Source organism: Pongo abelii, chromosome 10, assembly GCF_028885655.2.
Source record: "Pongo abelii isolate AG06213 chromosome 10, NHGRI_mPonAbe1-v2.0_pri, whole genome shotgun sequence".
NCBI classification, from domain to species: domain Eukaryota; kingdom Metazoa; phylum Chordata; class Mammalia; order Primates; family Hominidae; genus Pongo; species Pongo abelii.
This window is the reverse complement of record NC_071995.2, coordinates 115,651,481-115,674,145: the sequence shown is the minus strand read 5'-3', so window position 1 is coordinate 115,674,145 and position 22,665 is coordinate 115,651,481. Positions and strand designations below refer to the sequence as shown.

General features: G+C 49.0%; 1 protein-coding gene and 1 long non-coding RNA gene across 5 annotated transcripts in view; one reads left to right on the top strand and one right to left on the bottom strand.

Moving 5' to 3' along the window:
* Nucleotides 1–22,665, bottom strand: part of RNFT2 (ring finger protein, transmembrane 2) — a 121,997-nt gene that overhangs the window by 29,772 nt on the left and 69,560 nt on the right.
* LOC129049239 (uncharacterized) lies at nt 11,159–12,786 on the top strand. Its single transcript, XR_008512167.1, has 2 exons — nt 11,159–12,045; nt 12,140–12,786. It is a non-coding gene; the product is annotated as an uncharacterized LOC129049239 (long non-coding RNA).

Here is a 22,665-nt window from a genome sequence, read left to right as displayed (position 1 = left end):
GCCAGGCTGGTCTCCTATTCCTGACAGCAGGTGATCCTCCTACTTCGGCTTCCCAAAGTGCAAAGATTACAGGCGTGAGTGACCGCACCCAGCCCTGATTCAATCCTATACTAGCAAAAAAATGTCAATAGGCCAGGTGCAATGGCTGACACCTGTAATCCCAACACTTTGGGAGGCTAAGGTGGGAGGATCCCTTGAGCCCAGGAGTTCAAGACCAGCCTGGGCAATATAGCAAGATCTTGTGTCTACAAAAAAATCAAAAGATTATCTGGGAGTGGTGGTGAGTTCCTGTGGTCCCAGCTACTTGAGAGGCTGAGGTGGGAGAATTGCTTGAGCCCAGAAGTTCGAGGCTGCAGTGAGCTATGATTGTGCCACTGCACTCCGGCCTGGGTGACAGAGTAAGACCCTGTCTCGAAAACAAAAAAACAACAATAAAAATTGAGAAACAAAATAATGTCAATGGGGCAACTGGCAAAATGTGAATAAGGTCTTTAGTTTAGTTAGTAGTAACAGTATTGATGTTCATTTCCTGCCCTTGCTAATTGGACTCTGGTATATCAGATATTAACATTAGGGGAAGAGGAATGAAGGGTATATGGGAACCCTCAGCATTACTTTTGCAACTTTTCTTTAAGTCTAAAGTTATCTCAAAATTAAAAGTTAAAAAAGAAATCATCCTGATGAAAGATATCATTTGACCCAAGCAAATGCTCATATTATTGTTCCAAATGGAAATAATAGAGAATGCAAAAAAAAAAAAAAAACCATTCTCTTTGTGTTTTTATGCTCTCTCCAGATTTTTTATACTGAGCATGTGATATGTTTAAATTAGAGGGGAAATGAGTCTGGGCACGGTGGCTCACGCCTGTAATCCCAGCACTTTGGGAGGCCAAGGTGGACAGATCTCTTGAGGCCAGGAGTTCAAGACCAGCCTGGCCAACATGGTGAAACACTGTCTCTACCAAAAATACAAAAAATAGCCGGGTATGGTGGCACATGCCTACAATCCCAGCTACATGGGTGGCTGAGGCATGAGAATCACTTGAAACCAGGAGGTGGAGGTTGAAGTGAGCCAAGATTACATCGTATGTGTGGCATGTGGACAGAGATTTATAGCCACCTTTTTATATTCCATCTTGATGGGCTGGGCACAGGTCACTCAGAAGAGGATTCCTTGGAGCACATATACCCACATCTACCAAGGACCAAGAAAGGGCGTTCAATCATCACTCATCCCCTGCCTGATTTTTGTGACTAGTTGGCCACCTCCAGTTGGGAGGCCATTGTTTCCCAAAGGGCCTTCCTTTCCCCTCCTGACTCCCACCAGTCCCTGAGCCCCAGAAACATCCCCTGGAGGGAAATGCTGGTTTCCCTCTGGAACTTTTGGGAAGATGGGGGTGACTGGAGTACAGAGATGTAGGGGGTGGCTGTCATGTTTGTTTTACATGGACAAGGGCATGATGGATGCTGGACCAATGGACAGCAACTCAGTGTATGGCCAGGGCTAACCAAGCCTGTCCATACCCTGCTGCAGACCCCAAGATCTGCAGAATACCCATGATTTGAACTTTCATTCCCTGAACGACCCACACTGAGCTGTCTCATGCCTCCCTCATGTCTCCCAAATTGCTCTCACCCATGGTCTCTCAACTCTTGTATGTTCCATCTTACCCTGGACCAAATTGTCCAACCTCTCTCAACTGCCAGTCTTGACCTGCTGTTTCTTTTTTTTTTTTTTTTTCACTTAAAACATTGTGTGTTTTAGAGATGGGGTCTATCTATGTTGCCCAGGCTGGTCTCCATCTCTTGGGCTCAAGTGATCCTCCTGCCGGCTTGGCTTCGTGAGTCCCCTGTAGGGACTACAGATGTGAGCCACCATGCCTGGCCTTAACCTGCTTTTGTCACTCTTCCCTACATTCAGTGCACCCCTAGATCACTCTTGTTTCCTTCCTTCCTTACCTTTCTTTCTTCCACCCATCTGTATTTCCTTTCTTCCTTCCCTCCCTTCCTGCCTTTTATCCATTGATGCTGCCTTCCTTCCTTTCCTCTGCCCCTCCCTCCCTCTCTTCCTCGCCCGCTCCCTTTCTTCTTCCCTCCCACCCTTGCTTCCATTTCTGGACACCTACTATGCACCAGACACAGTGCCAGGCTCTGGTGATACTAAGATAACTAAGACCTCATCCCTGTCATCAGGAAGCTTGCTACCCAATGAGGAAAACCATCACTAAGCAAACTACTATAATACAGTGTGGTAGAACTCTGCTAGAGGTAAATGTGAGTGGGCCCCAGAATTGAGGCATGGGATGTGGGGTGGGAAACTGATCAAGAAAGTCTAAGAGAAGTTATCTTTCCAGCCACCCAAAATGTGAGCCATGAACCAGCACCATCAGCATCGCCTGGGAGCTGGTTAGAAATGCAGGCTCTTAGGCCTCACCCCAGACTTCCTGAAATAGAATCTACAATTTAATAAGGTTCCCAGGTGACCCGAGTGCACATCCAAGTTTGAGAAGCACTACTTTAATGGACGACTAACAGCCAAACTGGTGAAGAAATGAGGGCCGGCAAGGGAGGAAGGGTGTTCCAGAGCCAAGAGGTGAAGGAAAAGATGGTCACTGGTCTGAGCGCCATCTTGGTGGGCAGCCTCCTGCTTGGTCTGCCTGGTCTCATGACAGGTAAGGACACGGCTACCCCATGAAAGGTCCCTGTGTCTCTTGGGAGCCCCTGCTTGCTGGCGTCTGGCTGACTCTGGTCCCCTCTCTGTTCTTCCTTGTAGGCCAGTCTCAACAACCAGTCTGGCTTGGCGGTCAAGAGCACAGCCACAGGAACAAAAGAGGCTGGGATCAGACCTAGGATTGTCACTTGCCACCTTAGGTTTAGTTTTGGTCACTGTCTTTGGATCTTCCAATTCTCAGTCCCCTTAGCTGCAGGCTGGTTTCTGGGCCAAATCCCAAACCTCCCACCTGCTATTGGGCAGCTCTAGAACAAGTGTTGGCAAATTTTTTCTACAAATAACCAGGTAGTGAGTACTCAGCCTTTGCAGGCCATACGGTCTCTGGCACCACTACTCACCTCTGTCACTACAGTAGGAAAATAGCTTTGGACAATAGGTAAGTGAATGGCTGTGGCTGTGTTCCAATAAAACTTTACTTATAAAAACAAGTAGCATGACGTATTTGGCCTGTAGCCTGTAGTTTTCTGACCTGTGGTCTGTTCTATCAGAATCTAGATAAGTCACGATGGGGATTCTAACACATCCCCAGGATTTCCTGGAAGGTTCTAATACCAGTTTCTTTGCCTGTCTTTTATTTGCTTAATGACACCAAGCTCTTCCTTCGCAGATGGAATAGTGGTCCCTCTACTCTTTGCTGAACTAACATCTATTCATCTCTTGGGTCTCAGCTAACTGTCACTGCCTATGAAAAGCCTTCTGTGACTTTTTAATCAAATTAGGTGCTCCTGTTATGTACACCTTTGAAGACCCCCCTAAATCACTCCTTCCTTCCTTTCTTTTCTTTCCTTTGTTTCCTTTCTCTCTTTCTTTCTTTCCTTTCAGATGGAGTCTCACCCTGTTGCCTAAGCTGGAGTGCAGTGGCCTGATCTTGACTCCCTACAGCCTCTGCCTCCTGGGTTCAAACGATTCTCCTGCCTCAACCTCCTGAGTAGCTGGGATTACAAGCACCTGCTGCCAGACCCAGCTAATTTTTTTGTATTTTAGTAGAGACGGGGTTTCACCATGTTGCCCAGGCTGGTCTCGAACTCCTGAGTCAGGTGATCCACCCGGCTCGGCCTCCCAAAGTGCTGGTTACAGGTGTAATTCACCACACCCAGCCCCTAAATTACTCCTTCAAAGCATTTTTCACAATATTAAAAAATTATTTTACTATCCATCCCTCCCACTGGACTGTGAGCCCCTTATGGGAGAAGATAATTTGGCTCTGGGTGTATTCCCAGCATCTAGCATGTAGTAGGTGCTCATGTAACAAAGGAGGACCTCTTGAAGCTGAAGATTCCATCCTCATTACTCAAGTCAACTTCCTACAGTTTGCTGATGGAGGAGAGTTGAAACGCTGAAGAGAGAATATCTCTTTATAAGCAAGCACTGATGTCACAGCAAATAAATTTAAGAGAGTGAAAGCCTACATGGCACCCCGTTAAAGGTAGCAATTAGCTGCCAGGGGGTGGGCCACTTTGAAACGGAGATCAAACCACCAAGGAAAATTCGGCATATCCCAGCAAAACCATCTCTCCCTAATTAAGCAGTTTTATAATTCCAGGTTTCTTAAGCATGTTATTTCTGACGACCACCAAATGGGATGTGTGGTTTCTCTGGGGCATCAGAGAACAAGGAATACGATCAGATTATGAGCTGTCTCGCCTCCCTGCCACCGTGAAGTGGAAATGGTAGCAATTGTTGCAGGACGTGCTTGGGCACGGACGGTTCTCTGCTTGGATTCAGATAAAGGGGGTGGGAGTGTCGAGTTGGGAAGGTGGATTCTGTTCCGACTTCCTCACTGCCAAGATGAGGGGTGGGACAAGAAGAGAAATGGGAAACATCGAAACAACAAAGGGCTGGCTCCAGAAGCAGGTGGGAAATGAAGGAGAGTAGGATGCTGAGAAGCAGAAGAAATGAACAGAGAGGAGAATTTTTTAGAAGAACGCACCTACATGGGAAAGATGATTTGAAGACTTATGGGGGTGCGGAGGAAGGGAGGAGAGACATAATCAAGTATCTGTCAGCAGCTTCAATGTATGAAAAATGCACAGACAGAGATGAAACCTTTTTTTTCTGTATCAAGATGAATAATGAATATTTACACAGCTTTGCCTGTTTAGGAATCTCTTTCATACGCATTTTTTCATCTGTGGAGGCAGGACAGCCTAGTGGTTTAAAGGCATGGGATTTGGGATTCTAAGGTCAGATCTATCACCTACCAAATTGGTTGATTTGGCACAATAATTCAACCTCTATGACCCTCAGTTTCTTCATCTGTAAATGGGGTTGAATATACACATACATTCATACATATATACACACATACATATAGATATGCATGCAGTCGTGTGCTGGCAAACTAGGTCTCTGGGGGAAAGAAAAGGCCCTGATTTGTGTGTTTGCCAATTTCTGTGGTGTAAATGTTCCCACAAGGCCAACTTCAAGCTACCAATGATTTAACAACTATTTGCAAATTTCCTGAAAATGTAACCATTTGCTCTCACATGTCAGTATAACCTATATTCAACACACCAAGGTGATCTTATGGATTAAATAAGCGAATAAATCTAAAACACAGGTACATAAGAAGGGCCCAGTACATGATATAGCTAGTACTGGCCCTCATGATAATCCAGAAATGTGGCCATTATGTTATTGCTGCCTTATTTTAGAGATGAGAAAATGCAGGTTCAAACGAACTAAGGTGAACAGAAGTGATATCTGGGACTTCCAAGCCTAGGCCTTAAGAGATCAGGCAGCTTTCACTTCCTTCCTTTTGCTAGTTCTCCCTCCTCCAGCTGCCATGTTTGTGGGAAGCCCAAGCTATAAGGAGAGACCCAGTGAAGAGGACATGTGGAAGGGGAGCAGCTCTGAGACTAACTGGAGGAGAAACATGGAAACCAGCCAACGGTGAGAACTGAGGCCCCAGATATAGGACCTTAAGAAGGCCATTCCTGCCATTGCAGCTGACGCATCAGACCTGGGAGTGAAGATGCCATCTTGGACAGTCCAGCCCCAGCAGATAACATAGGGAGGAGAGACAAGCTGTACCCAGTGTGTCCTGACTGAACTCCTGACCCGCAAAATTGTGAGAATTAAGTGGTTGTTTCAAGTCAACAACAACAACAACAACAACAACAACAAAAACTAAGGTACCCATCTAAGGCTACTCAGCTGGTGCTATAGACTGAACTGTGCCCACCTCAAGTTCCTTTGTTGAAGCCCTAATCCCTAATGTCATGGTATTTAAAGATAAGGCCTCTGAAAGGTAATTAGATCATGAGAGTAGAGCTCTCATGATGGGATTAGTTCCCTTATAGGAAGAGACATGAGAGATCTCTCTGCCACTTGAGGACACAGTGAGAAGACAGCCTTCTGCAAGCCAGGAAGAGGGTCTTCACCGTGAACACAATTATAAGTGTCATGTAGAAACTTCAGAGAAGCTTTCACCTTATTCTTCCCCACTTCCTCTATCCTATTGTCTGGAACTTGGATGTGATGGCTGGTGCTCTTGCTACCATCTTCGACCATGAGGGGGAATCCCACACCCTAGAGCTGGTGAAGCAGTGGGCTGGAAGGTGTCATACTCCCAGGCTTGGGCGGCTTATCTTTGGCCTTTACATGAGAAAGAGATACATATTTTAAATTTAAGTCTTATTATTTTGGATTCTTTGCTGTTACTATTTGATTCCAATACTAACTAATAGAAAGCATTTGGGACTCAGTAGGTGACCAAGAAACATTTGCTGAATGAGTAATGGACAAATGAGGGGGCAAACTAAATGGCCTTGTGCTTCGAAACAGCTGGGTCTCCCACATGCATGGCTCATAGAGAGCTCTAATGCTGAAGATACTAGGAATGGGAGTCTATACATAACAAATGTTCTAGAAAATGATGAGGGTAGGAGTGAGACAGGGAGGGTTGGCCAGTGACTGCCATGTTGGGCACAGAAATACCATGGGAAAGACCTGGGAAAGAAACGTGGCTCTGGGTGCAGATCCTAGCTCTGCCTCTTCAAAGATGAGGCCCTGGATTCTGAGCGAGCACAATGGCAAAGAGCATGGACTTGGGAATCAGATGACCTGAATTTGAATTCTGATTCTGTCTCTTCCTGAGTTACCTGGGGCAAGTCACTTCATCCTTTTGTGCCTCAGTTTCCTTGCTAGTAAAATGGGGCTAATGGTAGCCCCTAGCTCCTAGGTTTGTTGGGAGGATGAATGAGCAAATGTGTGTAAAGCATTGAGTTCAGTGCCTGGCACATGGTAAGTGCTCAATAAATGTTAGCTGCAGCACTGTTAGCAGCCTGGAAATATGAAAAAAATAAGTTAAGTCTGGTCAAAGAGGATGGCAGTGGACCAGGAAAGCAGGAGAATTAATTTTTTTTTTTTTTTTTTTTTTGACAGAGTCTTGCTGTTTACCCAGGCTGGAGTGCAGTGGTGCAATTTCAGCTCACTGCAACCACCGCCTTCCAGGTTCAAGCAATTCTCCTGCCTCAGCCACCAGAGTAGCTGGGATTATAGGTATGTGCCACGGCGCCCAGCTAATTTTCATATTTTTAGTAGAGACAAGGTTTTGCCACATTGGCCAGGCTGGTCTCAAACTCCTGACCTCAAGCGATCCACACACTTTGACCTCCTAAAGTGCTGGGATTACAGGTGAGCTACCACGCTTGGCCTAATTTTTATATGTCACCATTTATAACATGAAAACAGGGTTAAAGTGTGGCATTTGAAGTCAGGTAGCTAGGTGCACATCCTCTGCATCTGTGTGACTTTGGGCAAGCTGCTCTCCCTCTCTGGGCCTCAGTGTTCTGTGTGATGGGGGTGTTGACCCAGCTCTGCCATTCTGGGCCTCTATGCACTGTTACAACAACTACTGATGTCACTTTAGGCTATAAGTGACAGCTAACATGAAGTAGCTTCTACAAAGAAGGAAATGTATTAGGTCACAAAACTGGGAAGGCAGGGGCGGCTCTGGCTTCAAGGATGCCTGGATCCAGGAGGTCAAACAATATCGTCAAAGAGCCTTCTCTATTTCTCTAGTTGTATCTTTCCTTTTGTCTTTTTGTGTTTTGCTTTTTGAGACAGAGTCTCGCACTATCGCCCAACCTGGAGTGCAGTGGCTCAATCTTGGCTCACTGCAATCTCTGCCTCCCGGGTTCAAGTGATTCTTGTGCCTCAGCCTCCCAAGTAGCTGGGATTATAGGCACGCACCACCATGGCCAGCTGATTTTTGTATTTTTAGTAGAGATGGGGTTTCACCATGTTGACCAGGCTGGTCTCGAACTCCTCAGGTGATCTGCCCGTCTCAGCCTCCCAAAGTGCTGGGATTATAGGTGTGAGCCAGTTCTCTTTCTATCTCTCCTCTTCTTCCCCATCTCTCAGCTTAGATTTCTCTGTTTCTTGTGTGTAAGTTTCATTCTCTCCTGCCAAGGTTGGACTCACTGCAGGTGGTGGTAGTGGTGGTGATGATGATGATGGTGACTTAGCTGTTAACTATGTGCTAGGCACCACTCTGTGCACACCACTATGAGGCAGGTGCTATTAATACTTCCACTTTACAGATAAGGAAATGGAGGCACAGTAAAGTTAGATAACCTGCCCCAGGTGACACAGCTGGAAAATGCTGGATCTGACAGTATCTGGTAGGAAAGATGGCCACTGGCAGCCCCAAGCCAACACTCTTACAGCTGGAATTGCCACAGAGAGAGAGAGAGAGAGAGAGAGAGAGAGAGAGAGAGAGAGAGAGAGACCCTGTTTCTCCTGGGGCCATTTGCCAAAGTGATGGCCCTGCTCCCCTCTGGGAACCAAGCTCTGAGGCCAAGAGGCCATGGGGTTCTATGATTGGTCAGTCCTGGTCACAACCAGGGGGGCAGCACTGTGACTGACAGTCTCATCAGAACTAAGGGGACAGAGAGGAGGGCTGGTTCCTCTGGTCGAAGGAGGTTGGCCAGGCAGGGTGGCTCACACCTGTAACTCCAGCACTTTGGGAGGCTGAGGCACGCAGATCACCTGAGGTCAGGCGTTCAAGATCAGCCTGGCCAACATGGTGAAATCCCGTCTCTACCAAAAATACAAAAAATTAGCTGGTGTAGAGGTGCACACCTGTAATCTCAGCTACTCTGGAGGCTGACGCAGGAGAATCGCTTGAACCTGGGAGGCGGAGGCTGCAGTGGGCTGAGATTGCGCCACTGCACTCCAGCCTGGGCAACAGAGTAAGACTCTGTCTCAAAAAAAAAAATAAATAAAAATAAAAAGAAACGAGTTGTCAGAAAAAGGAGGATAGAAAGCTTCATGGACTAAAGCTAGCAAGCTAGCACAGTGCCAGGAATCTGCATTTCAAAGCCCTCCTTCCACATGTGGAAAAATAAGCAGGAGGGACTGCTTCCAGCCTCCTGGGCCAGAGGGGCCCCTCAGCCTCCTGCGTGACTTTTCCTTGCTTGCTTTTCTTCCCTGGATGGACTGCCTGTTGGCTCCCAAAAGCCACAGGGGATGGGGGCCACAAGTCCTGCTCCCAAGTGGGCGGGCCAGGCTGGGACAAGGAGCTGAAAACAAAGACATGTTGTCCTGGGAAGGTGGCCTGCGGGCCTGTTAGGATGGTGGGGTTGTGGGGACCACAGGTGGCAGAGCCCTGCAGACCCAGCACCGACCTGGAGGCCTGAAGGGCTGGGCTAATGAGCTGAGGCCCGTGCTGGGTCTCCTCCAGTGCTAGGGGTGGGATCGGGGCTGGACCACTAACTTCACAGCAGCGCCCGGCCAGGAGGGGTGGGAGAAACAAGTGTGACGGGGCAGGACTGGGGACAGAAGCAAGGCTAGAGAAGAACACAGGAAGGAAGGAGGGAAGTGGATAGAAACAGGAGGGGGAAATGGGGCTGGGGGGCAGAAGAAAGGAAGAGAGAAATGGCAGAGTTAGAGGCCAGAAGAGAAAGAACACTCAGGAGGCAGAGTCCAGGTGAGAAGGCAACAGGGGAAGAGTAACCCCCGTATTAAGTGCGTACCAGGGGCCAGGAACGGCACACCAATTGCTCCTCTTGTAGGTAGTTACGACGCATTCCCATTTCTTAGATGAGAAAGCTCAAACACAGAGGCAGGGGAGGGAAGAACAGAGTAGGAGACCCAGCAAGTGAGAGGATTACAAGAGGAAAGAGAGAAGGACCAGGGCTGGCTTCTAGTTCAGTGATGAGTTTCTCGGTTGAACACTTAGTACCTGCAGGCTGTCCCCAGACTCTGACAATCCCAGGAGATGGACACTGAAATTATTTGCCCCCGTTAACTGGTGAGGAGAGAGAGGCTCAAAGAGGCAGGGTATGTTGTCCAAAGTTGCTAGACAGTGGTGGAGCCAGGATTTAAATCCAGCCTGATTTTCCAGAGTGGCTTTGTGCCACTCTGAGAAACAGAGAAAGGGAGACCCTAGGAGACCCTAGGAGATAAAGTAAGATGTGGAAGAAAGAGAAAGAAAAGATACAAGGTATGGGGGTAGAGAGGGAAGGATAACTGAAGGATGATAAAACTCAGAATAATGGGTACCCCTGGTGGGGGAAGTGAGGACAGAGGAACTTTCCAGATGCTGGAAATGTTCTGTATACACCACAGCCAATCCAGTAACCACTGGTCACATGTCGCTATGGAGCACTTGAAATGTGGCTATTCTGAATTGAGATGTACTGAAAGTCTAAAATACACAGGGATAGCTGGGCATGGTGGCTCACACCTATAAACCCAGAACTATGGGAGGCCGAGGCAGGAGGACCCCTTGAGCCCGGGAATTTGAGACCAGACTGGGAAACATAATGAAATCCTGTCTCTACAAAAACTACAAAAACTAGCCAGGCATGATGGCACACGCCTGTAGATCCAGCTACTCGGGAGGCTGAGGCAGGAGGATGACCTGAGCCCAGGGAAGTCGAGGCTGCAGTGAGCATGATCGTGCTTCTACACTCCAGCCTGGGTGACACAGTAAGACTGTCTTTAAAAACAAACAAACAAACATCTCCCTTAAAAACAAAAGAAACAAGGAATTTCAAAATCTTAGAAAAACAATAAAAAGTAAAATATCTCATTAAAAATTTTATGTCGATTACATGTTGAAATAATATTTTGGACACATTAGGCTAAATAAAATATAGTATTAAAATTAAAGTCACCTGTTCCTTTCTAGTTGTTTAACGTGACTACTAGAACATTTAAAATCGTCTGTGTGACTCCCCTTATATTTCTGTTGGACAGCTTTGTCGATACTTTGATCTGAGTGATTACATATGTTTGTAAAAATCCACTGAGCTTTATAATTAGGGCACTCCACAGTATGTAAGTTATGCCTCAATACAAAAGAAAAAGGAAAAAAGGCAAGAGAAGGGCGAGCCAGGATGGAAAGAAGCGCAGCAGGTAGGGGGCGGGGCCAGCGGGGGCGGGGCTGGTGGCTGCGCGTTGCCTGGCAACGGGTGCTGCCGGTAACGCCACCACCCGGTGGCAGCCATTAATCCCCCTCCTGGCGGCGCGGGCTGGCCCGGCCGCCTGCCTCCTCCTCCCCCGGGCCCGGATGAGATCACCGCGTCGGGCGGCCGGCTGTCCCCGCGCTCCCAACAAATCGACTCCTCGTCGAGCGCCGGCATCTCATGATCTCATGGCCCCGCGGGACGGCGCCGGCCGATGAGGTCACAGCCCCGCGCCCCGGGCCGCCCCGCAGGCTCCGGGTCTGGCCTCCCGGCGTCCCGCGCCGGTACCAGGCCCCCCAGTCTGAGGCTCTTAGCCCTTCGCGGACGAAGGAGGTCTCAGTTTGCGAAGGGCAAGGCTGCCTTTTCCATCCTTTTGACGCATCTTTGCGCGTCCACTCCCCGCTCTCTTATTTGAACATTTCACCCCGAAGACCCCTTGTCCAGCAGGGAGTGACCTCATCAGCTCCCCTAAACTTGAAGTCAGGGGCCATGCGACGCGGCTTGCCTGCAGGATTTCACAGCCGCTGAGTGAAGGAAGTTGTGGAGCTGTGTCTTACAGACGAAGAAACGGGATCAGAGGGATAAAGGAATCTGCCCCAGGTTACCCACCTAGGGAAGGGTGACGCAGGAACCCGGACCGCCATGATGTGAATGAGCCCTTTGACAGCCTTTTTCTTCTCCTTACCTGTACCCCAAACCTCTGCACCTTTACCCCAGTTCCTCCTTGCTCTGGTGGAAACAGTGGTAACGGCCCCACTGGCGGCGTGCCCCCGCAATGCTGGGTCCTGTTCCACATGACAGACCACTGTAGAGGAGTTATACGGACCATTTTACAGATGAGAACACAAGGCTCGGAGAGGTCAAGTTACTTGCTGCAGAACTGGGACTTGTACCCAGGTGACTCGACACCACCTTCCCCAGAAAAAGAGGAAGGCTTCCGAATGTTGACAGTAGACGATACACCCTCCCTTCTCTTTTCTCTCTCCGACAGGGTCGCCATCAAACCCAGTTGAAGAGGGTCCAGTGAGAGCCTATTAGAGGCTTCACAACTCACTTGCCAGCAGCAGATTTCTCCCATCACTCAGAGACTGCTCACTCACACCACTCCTCAGAAGATCTCCAGCAACATACACAGCCAGGAACGACAGGAAGGAAGGGACATAACATTTACTGAACGGCAGTGCTGAACGAGGCACTGAGCCAGGGCCTGTTACTAAGGGCAAAGCTGGGAGGGATATTACCAGCCCAGGTTTGCAGACGAAAAAGCGGGTGTTTTTTTTTTTGAGATAGGGCCTCACTCTGTCACCCAGGCTGGAGTGCAGTGGTGCGATCTCAGCTCACTGCAGCCTTGACTTCCTGGGCTCAAGCGAGCCTCCCCTCTCAGCCCCACGAGTAGCTGGGACCACAGGTGTGTGCCACCATGCCCCAGATAATTTTTTACAGACTTTTTTTTTGTAGAGATGGGGTCTCCCTGTGTTGCCCAGGCTGGTAAATTTTTTTTAAAACCAAAGTCAGATGTCAAGGAAGTACAAGTTTCAGCTCAAATGTCCATCCCACAGAGAAAGCCCTTTCCCATTTCCCTAAACGAATTCTCCATGAATTGTTTTTATTTGTTTCTAGTGCTTGTTGAAACCTGAAGTTCTGTATTTGCGTGTTGATATAGTTTAATGGTGATTTCCCCAATGAAATGAGAGCAGGGACTCTGTTTTGGTCTGTTTCTTTCATTTATCATCTTATCCCCAACACCTTCGCAGTGCCTGTCATAATATGACACTGAAATATTTTTGGAGTAAATGCAAAGAATTGGTGGCTTAGGATGGTGAGCAGTGCTGATGTTCAAAACTCAGGTTTGTTTGAGTGTAAAGTGTGGTCTTACTCCATACTTTCTAGGAAGTTCAAAAGCCCCTTGCTACATATACTTTACTTAACAGTGAAGTCCCTGTGGTGCTTTTCAGAGCCTATTAATTCTTAAGTGTACTACAGTAGTGACAAGTTTGGCATTCTGGTTTCCCAGTCAGTACTGTCCTCTGTTGGTAGCTGAGAGGAGACGGAAATCAGAGGAACTTAGTAGGAAATTAGGCGTGGAAGGGACAAGGCTATACATGCTTATGCTCTGACCTTTAATAACAGCAAGGAAGAAGACGTAAAAACTACAAAAATCAGGCTGGTGCAGTGGCTTATGCCTGTAATCCCAGCACTTTGGCACTTTGGGAGGTTGAGGCATGAGGATTGCTAGAGGCCAGGAGTTTGAGACTAGCCTGGGAGACATCATGAGACCTCCTGTCTCTATTTAAAAAATAAAAACAGGCCAGCTGCGGTGGCTCACACCTGTAATCCCAGTACTTTGGGAGGCTGAGGCGGGCAAATCACTTGAGGTCAGGAGTTCAAGACCAGCCAGGCCAACATGGTGAAACCCCATCTGTACTAAAAATACAAAAATTAGTCGGGCATGGTAGTGCGCGCCTGTAGTCGCAACTGTTTGGGAAGCTGATGCATGAGAATCGCTTGAACCCAGAAGGTGGATGTTGCAGTGAGCTGTGATCGCACCACTGTATTCTAGCCTGGGTGACAGAGTGAGACTCCATCTCAAAAAACAAAACAAAACAAAAACAAGGAAACTACAAAGACCAGACACAAGGAAAACACACAAATGGTAATCACAAAACTTTTCTTATGGGCAAAGGGAGGGAAGAAGATGGATGGAACCCAGGAGGTATACACAAGGGGTTTCTAAGAAACTAGCAGTTCTCTACTTTTTAAGCTGGGTACATGAGTATTTGTTATTTTTTGTTTTTATACCTCATACATGTTATTTTTTTAAGGCCACAAGCTGAAATTTTGCTTACCCACTTTGAAAATAGACTATAACAACCCCATGAGGGGGGAAATTGTCACCTCCACTTTGCAGATGAGAGAAACTGAGGCTCAGTTTCAGAGAAGTTCACCATTTTGCCTAAGCTTATAGAGCTCAGATGTAGCAGAGGTGGGATTTGAATCCAGGTCTCTGATGTCTGTACAGATGCTCTTACCCACAACATCTGCCACTAGATAACTGGACACTCACTATTAAAACCAGAGCTGATGAAAATGTGTCATTTTCTCCCTCTCACCCCCAATTTCCTATAAAGATCCTCTCTCTGCCCTTCTGGCGAGGAGGGGGAGGAGGAGGCCGTGATCGCCTCTGGTGCTATGGTCCCAGGGGCCAGCTGGCAGAGTCCTTGGGGCCAGGCTGAGGCCCCAAAGGAGTTGCTGGGCTGTGAGTAAAAATCTTCCTGTCAACAGCAGCAGTGGGGCACCCAATTTCATTGGCCATGGTTCCCTTGATCTAAGAGCATCGGCCCCATGAACAGGAAGGGCCCAGCGCACGTGCCCCAGCAACTGCATCAGCAGCTTCCCTACACACAGGGCCCTGCTCCCCAGTACCCAGGAGAGGCCTAATTATAAGATGTTGATGATTAAGCCCATAGTGGCCTGGGACCCTGTTAGCTACGAAAAAGCGGTCTCTTCCCTCTGTCCTGGTCCCAGGTGGATGGATGAGCTTATCTGTCCCCATGTCAGCTGCAGTCTTAAGCACAAATGCTCTGGGCTAAACTGCCCAAGCCTGGCTGTTTCCCAAAACACTAGGGAATGGAGGGAGAGGTGTAAGGGAAGGAGGGAGACAGACAGAGATGGGCAGAAGGCGTCTCCTTTCCTGGTGGTCTGGAGCCCATGACTTCAAACTTGACAAACAGGGTCCTCAAGTGTGGATCTTTCCTCCTGGGAGGGTGACTTTGCCCAAGTCATATCATCACTTCTCTGGGCCTCAGTTTCCTCGTTAGCAAAGCAGGGGATGTGGGAGGCTGAATAATGCCCCCCCCACAAAGATGTCCATATCCCAATCCCCAGAACCTATGAATTTGTTACCTTACAGGGCAAAAGGAATTTTGTGCACGCGCAGATGTGATGAAATTAAGGCTCCTGAGATGGGGAGATTATCCTAGGTGACCTGGAAGGGCCCAATGTCATCACAAGGATCCTTATTAGAGGAAGGCAAGAGGGTCAGGGTAAAGGAAGACAATGAGACAACAGACACAGAGGTTGGAGAGATGCACTTTCGAGATGGAGAAGGGGACCAGAGGCAAGGAGGGCAGGGAGCTTCTAGAAGCTAGAAAAGACAAGAAAATGGATTGTCCCCCAGAGCCTCCCAAAGGAACCACACTGCTGACACCTTGGCTTTAGCCCAGTGACACAGATTTTGGACATCTGACCTCCAGAACTGTAAGATAATACAGTTGTGTTGTTTTAAGCCACAAGGTTTGTGGTTATTTGTTACAGTACTCACAGGAAACTAACACAGAGAAGAAATAGACTGTCATGAGGGTAGCGTCAGGATGGCATGGCTGGAGCATCTCTGGTGGGCTGGCTTCCATGGCAAGATGGGAGGAGGCCAGAGCACACCCAGGCCCGGGAGTGGCCTCTGAGCTGTGGTTATTACCACCTCTTTGACTACATCTACTACTACCAGGACCGGCTACATCATTTATGATACCCAGTGTAAAATTAAAATGCAGGGCTCCTTGTTAACATACTAAGAATCTCGGCTGGGCACAGTGGCTCATGTCTGTAATCCCAGCACTTTGGGAGGCCGACGCGGGCGGATCACCTGAGGTCAGGAGTTTGTGACTGGCCTGGCTAACATAGTGAAACCCCATTTCTACTAAAAATACAAAAATTTAGCTGGGCATGGTTGCACACAGGTGAAACCCCATCTGTACTAAAAATAGAAAACCTAGCTGGGCGTGGTGGTGAATGCCTGTAATCCCAGCTACTCGGGAGGCTGAAGCATGAGAATCACTTGAGCTTGGGAGGCGGAGGTTGCAGCGAGCTGAGATTGCACCACTGCACACTCCAGCAGCCTGGGCAACAAAGTGAGACTCTGTCGTCTCAGTCTCAAAAAAAACCAAAAAAAAAAACAAAAAAATCTTATACGGCAACAGTGGAGCATTAAACCAAGTGTTCGGGCCTTCTGCACAGGATGCTTGCCCATGAAGTTGCCCTGCCCCTTCTTCTGCTCCAGCCACACAGGCTCATTGCTCCTTAATCTTGCCAAGCATGTTTTCACCTCAGGGCCTTTACATATGCTGTTTCCCCAGCCTGGAATCCTCTTCCCCACATATCTGCATGGCACACTCCCTTGCTTCCTTCAAGGCTTTGCATGAATGTTACCTTCTCCCTACCCCCCACCACTGTCTAAAAGAGCATCGCCCTCCCTTTCCCACCCTGCAAACATGACACTCCCTGTTTGATCTCCATCTGACATATTGCCTATTGATTTCAGCATCTTTTTATCTAAGTCCCTTGAAAGTGCATGCTCTGCTTCTTCACTGCTGTATTTCCGGGACCTAGTCCTGGGCCTGTTACAGAATAGGTGGCCAAAAAATACTGGTTCAGTGGATGAAGAAATGGGTGAATGGAAAGTGCCTAGGACAGTGGCTGGCAGGTAGTATGTGCATGGTGACTGGCTTCTACAGTGTTGCCATGACAATGACTGTCATCATCTACTCCTGGAGAATGACACGGGGAGGGCTGGGGTCATGTTTTCCAAGGACCCATTTCCTCTGCTTACCTTGTTTTTTCACTAATTCATAAATCGAGCCTAGCACTTACTAAGCTGCAGTGATCAAAAGGTTTCATTCATATTAAAGGTATGGTCCTGTTTAATCTTCACATCATGAATACTATCCCCATTATATAGGGAAGAACACTGAGGCTTAGAGAAGGCTACTGATTCATCCAAGGTCCATGACTTATAAGTGAAAGAGCTGGGAATGGAACCTGCTTGACTCCAAGTCTAGTAGACCCTTCCAACTGAACTCACACTGCCTGCTTCAGGGAAAATATAGTGAAGGGAGAAATATCTGCAACATTCTCATCAATTAATTACCTTCAGCGTATGTGTTTTGAGTACCTGCTATGTACCATGCACTGTGCTGGGAATAAAATGAAATATACAAGAGACTTGATCTCTGTCCTTGCCAAGTTTCAAGTCCTAATGGGGGAGACAAACCAGCAATTACAACATCACATGATGCATTCACAACACAAGTGGCCTCGGGGCTGTGGGAGCACACAGGTGAGTCACCCAACCACAAGTTCAGACTTCCAGGTGGAGGTGATATCTAAACACCTGAGGGTGATGGGGGTGATGAGGGGTCAGCCAGATGGGGGCTGGGGAGACAGTGTTCCTAGCACAGGGAATAGCCACTGCCAAGGCCTGGAGGAGGTGAGAGAACAAGAGCATAATTCAGCCCTAAGAGGAATTCAAAACACTTGGCAAGCGATGGCTGAGGTGTCGGGCTGGGAACAGAGGCGAAGGCCAGGCAAGCATTCAAAAGGACTCCCTTGGCCGGGAGGCTCACACCTGTAATCCCAGCACTTTGGGAGGCCAAGGTGGGTGGATCGCTTGAGCCCAGGAGTTCAAGGCCAACCCGGGTAACATGGCAAAACCCTTTCTCTACAAAAAATACAAGAAAAATTAGCCAGGCATGGTGGCACATGCCTGTAGTCCCAGTTATCGGGGAGGCTGAGGCAGGAAGATGACTTGAGCCTGGGAGGTCATGGCTGCAATGAATCATGATCATGCCACTGCACTCCAGCCTGGGTGACAGAGTGAGACCCTGTTTCAAAAGATAAAACAAAAACAAAAGGCAAAACAAAACAAAAAACAAAAGGACTCCCTCACCTCTGGATGGTGTGGGATTATGGACAAGGTACTGAAACTCTTGGAATGATGGTTTCCTCCTCCTAAGATAGGAACAGCCCTAGCCGGGCACAGTGGCTCACACCTGTAATCCCAGCACTTTGGGAGGCCAAGGCAGGTGGATAACTTGAGGTCATGATTTAGAGACCAGCCTGGCCAACATGGTGAAACCCCGTCTCTACTAAAAATACAAAAAGTAGTCAGGTGTGGTGGCGCATGCTGTAATCGCAGCTACTCAAGAAGCTGAGGCAGGAGAATCGCTTAAACCCAGGAGGTGGAGGTTGCAGTGAGCCGAGATCGCGCCACTGAACTCCAGCCTGGGTGACGAGTGAGACCCTGTCTCAAGGAAAAAAAAAAAAAAAAAAGATAGGAACAGGCCTAGACACAGAAGGCTGGCTGCAGAGATCTCCCCGCCACCTCCCGGCCTCACCTAGTGTAGTGACAAGTCTGCTTTCAGTAATGCCACGCCCCAGGGACCTGCGGTAATCTGGTCACGCCCATGAGGGAACAGAGCTGCCCCTCCTCTCCTCCCTCTGCCATCCCCGTCCTCTGCCTGCATCTCTGCATTGTCACTCAATGTGTATTTATGTCGGGCTGCTATGGCCATCACTCAGTGTGTATGTCGGGCTGCTATGTGCCAGGCACCCTGGATAAGGCCGCAGCAGGGAATAAGTCTGTGTTCCAGGTGCCATCTCCCTCTGTCTTGTTCTTGTTCTTTTGTGTGTCTCTGCCCCACCTCTCCATCAGCCCCTTGAAGTCAGGGTCAGGTCTTATCCCAACAGCTAAGACTGAGCAGGCACTGAAAACTCTGTTCTAAACCTCATGACCTCATTTGCTCCTCACCGGGCTCCTCCTGGAGCCAGGTAATATCATCAGTCATGTACACAGAAGAGGCATCAGAGTTTGACCCGGTGAACTCACTCACCCGAGGGTATATAGCTAGTGGCAAAGGCAGGATTCAAACCAAGCAGCCCCAGGACCCAGTCCAGGGCTGGCACCTATTGGTAACTAGTAAGGATAATATTTCCTCCCTTCTTTTCCTTCTTTCCATTCAGGGTTCTGATCTTAGCACTTCTGGGCCCCGAGGAGAAGAGCCAGAGGCCAGCAAAGCCTCGGTGGGCTGCCAAGCCTGGATTTCCACGAGGGTCATGAGGGAGGATGCACACACACACCACACACACACGCACGCGCGCACACACACACGCACACACACGCACACGCGTGCCGGGTGCGTTGGCTCACGCCTGTAATCCCAGCACATTGGGAGGCCAAGGCGGGCAGATTACTTGAGGTCAGGAGTTTAAGACCAGCCTGGCCAACATGGCGAAAACTCGTCTCTACTAAAAATACAAAAATTAGCCAGGTGTGGTGGTGGGCGCCTGTAATCCCAGCTGCTCAGGAGACTGAGGCACAAGGATTGCTTGAACCTGGGGAACAGAGGTTGCAGTGAGCCGAGATGGCCCCACTGCACTCCAGCCTGGGCGACAGAGTGAGACTCTGTCTCAAAAAAAGGAAAAAAAAAATACCCCCTTTGAACATTTACATGTGCCAGGGATTGCTAAAATCACCTCCACCTGCATTGCTTCAATTTATTTTTTAAATCACCTCCAGTCTCCACCCCACCTCCAGAGGTAAACAGGAGTATTTCTTCTTTTTTTTTTTTTTGAAATGGGGGTCTTTCTATGTTGCCCACCTGGACTTGAACTCTTGGGCTCAAGCCATCCTCCCACCTCAGCCTTCCTAGTAGCTGGAAAGACAAACTTCCGAGTAGTGTGAGCCATCATACCTGGTGGATAACTTCCTTTTTTACAGATGAGGAAACTGAGGCATGGAGAAGGGAGGTGACTGACTGGAAGTGATACTGATGGAAATGGTGGAACCAAAATTCCAGCTCAGATCCACCCGACTCCAGAGCCCAAGCTCTTTCCAATCCACTCTGGAACCTTTCTGGACAAGCTAAAAGTTGAGACATGTTATCACCACTGATTTGGCTCCCTCAGGCCAAATCTCAGTTCTGCTACCTTTTCTTCTCTCCAGGGAAGGAGAAACATCTGGGGGAAATATGGAAGCAGGGTAGTCCCCCCTACCCCAATGGAAGCAAAAAGCAGGAAACCAACACAGCAGTCCCTGTCTTCCCCCTCAGGAGCAGGGAGCCAAAGTGGACACTTCCAAGGCCCCCTCAGGGAGCCTGGCTGCCTAGATTAATCATTTAGCTGAAGAAGAGCAAAATGATCAGCACTTAGCTTGATGATTAATTCCCCCAGCACCCCAGAGCAGGGGTTGCCGCCATATACCCATGATGTAGTTTGGAAAGGTGGGTCAGGGTGGGTCTGGGAGCCAAGAACGTGAGCCTCCCTGCTTTGCCCTGTGAGCAAATTCATACCAACCACTGCTGTTCGCTCATTACTTTGAGAGTCACTCACTCACCTACCCTGAGCCACTGGGTACTTTGAGCCACTGGGTACTTTGAGAGTCACTCACTCACCTACCTGAGCCACTGGGCAGATTCTTATTCTTCCCCCATGGAGCTTAGAGTCTGGTGGGAATGGGATGTTCAGGAGTTATCTGGAAAAACGCACACCCCGAACTGTTTTCCACTTCTGCACCGTGGCTGCGGCTGTCCCCTTCCTGCCGTGCCCTGGTGGCTTTGCGATGCCCGGGTAACTCCCAGCCCTGCTTTAAAACTCAGCTCTGATGTCACCTTCTTTAGGAAGACTCTGCTGGGGACTGGTTTAGGTGTCCCTTCTCTGTTTTCCCAGAGGGCCTTGGAGTGACTGCTTCCTTGCCTGCAACACCCCCACTGGACCGTGAGCTTTGAGCGTGAAACTCCTGGTCTGCAGAACCCCATGCCTAGCACAGGGCTCGGCACTCTGGGGTGTCCAATAAATATCTGCAGAATGAATACGTGAGAAGATAAATCATGTGACCCAGAAATGGTCACTTTGGGGACTTGGTTTCCACAAATCAGCAGAATAAGAAGGTCTTTCTGGGCTGGGCACGGTGGCTTACACCTGCAAGCCCAGCACTTTGGGAGGCCGAGGTGAGTGGATCATCTGAGGTCAGGAGTTCGTGACCAGCCTGGCCAACATGGTGAAACCCCATCTTTACTAAAAAATACAAAAAATTAGCTGAGCGTTGTGGTGGACACCTATAATCCCAGCTACTCAGGAGGCTGAGGCAGCAGAATCGCTTGAACCCGGGAGGCAGAGGTTGCAGTGAGCTGAGATTGTGCCACTGCACTCCAGCCTGGGCAACAAGACTTTGTCTCAAAAAAAAAAAAGTCTTTCTGGGTCTACTGGTCTGTGAAAAAGAGGGCAGGGTGAAGCCCAGCCTTTGATGAACCAGAGAGGCCTCCAGGATGTCCGAGTTGGGCACTGACCATCTTGGCATGGCTCCCAGCGAAGCCACGAACAGGCCAAAGCCTCTCCCAAAGGGGCTGGTTGCATATCAAAGTGCTCTTTACCTGCGAGAACTGGAGCTGACTCCGGCCCATACCAGCAAAAAAGAGGGGGCTTTGGAAAGATTGTGGATCTTCTCGGACTTCAAAGAAGCGCTGGACCCCCCCCCCCAGGCCACATGAAGGAGTTGCCAAAACCTCAGAACGAAGTGGAAGGACCTCTCCTCTCATCAGCACTTCTCAACTCCCGTCAGCACCTGAACCATCGGGAATCTAGTTCAAACGCAACCTCTGATGGAGGAGGACTGGGATGCAGCCACGACTCTGCTCCCAGGTGATGGATGAATGAATGAATGAATGAATGAATGAACAAACTCAGCTCTAACTGTGCCCAGCCTCTGTGTTCCTCAGTTCCTGGGGGAGGGCACTGGATGGCTCCGGCAAGGGCTAGGTGCCTGCTCAGGATTACCAGCGATAGGCAGGGGAGAGGGGCACCAAAAAAGCCATGGCTCCGGCCGTGTGCATCCAGTTATAACCAGAGAAGGGTGGGCCTTGGGATGGGGCGGCCATCCTAAAAGGGGCTGATGGCAGCTGGGGCAGAGCCAGGCCAGCTCGCCAGACAGTGACCATCTGAGCTGGTGACAAGTATCATCTTTCAACCTGGAGATCGATTTCCAACGGCCCAGTGCTGGGGGTGAGAGTGGGGGAGCCGGGGGAGCACAGGAGAGGGAGCAAGAATTTCAATAGCAGCTATGTTCCTAATTTCCCCAGGAGGAGGCCTGACCGCCCCTCCTCCCTGCTGAGTGTTTGCCATTAAAAACAAACAGTATCATTTGGTTCAATAGAAAATGAATTAAAGGAAATTAAACTGCGGGGGCCATGTGGCAAGCCTTGTCTTCCATTGTCTGAGGTTGTTTTTCATCTTCTCTAGTGGAGGTACAACAGCTTGGGGGATGTGGAGCCAGGCGGGACTAGATAAATAAATAAATAACCCCAAACCTCCCCACCATCTTCATCCAGTAGAGGGTGGGGTGTGGGAAATCCCAGGTGCCCGCTGGGGCCCTGTCCCTGCTGCGTCCCTTGGTAGCAGAATGTAGCCTTTGGGAGTCTCCCAGGGGGCAGAGTGAAGGGAAAACCAAAACAAAACAAAACACAAGGACAGCAACAAAACATGAAGGCTGGATGCAGCAGCTCACACCTGTAATTCCAGCACATTGGGAGGCCAAGGCAGGAGGATCGCTTGAGTCCAGGAGTTCAACACTCCTTGCCTGGGCAATGCAGCAAGACCCCGTTGCTATAAAAAACTTAAAAATTAGGACAGGTGTGGTGGCTCACGAGCACTTTAGGAGGCCGAGGCAGGTGGATCACCTGAGGTCAGGAG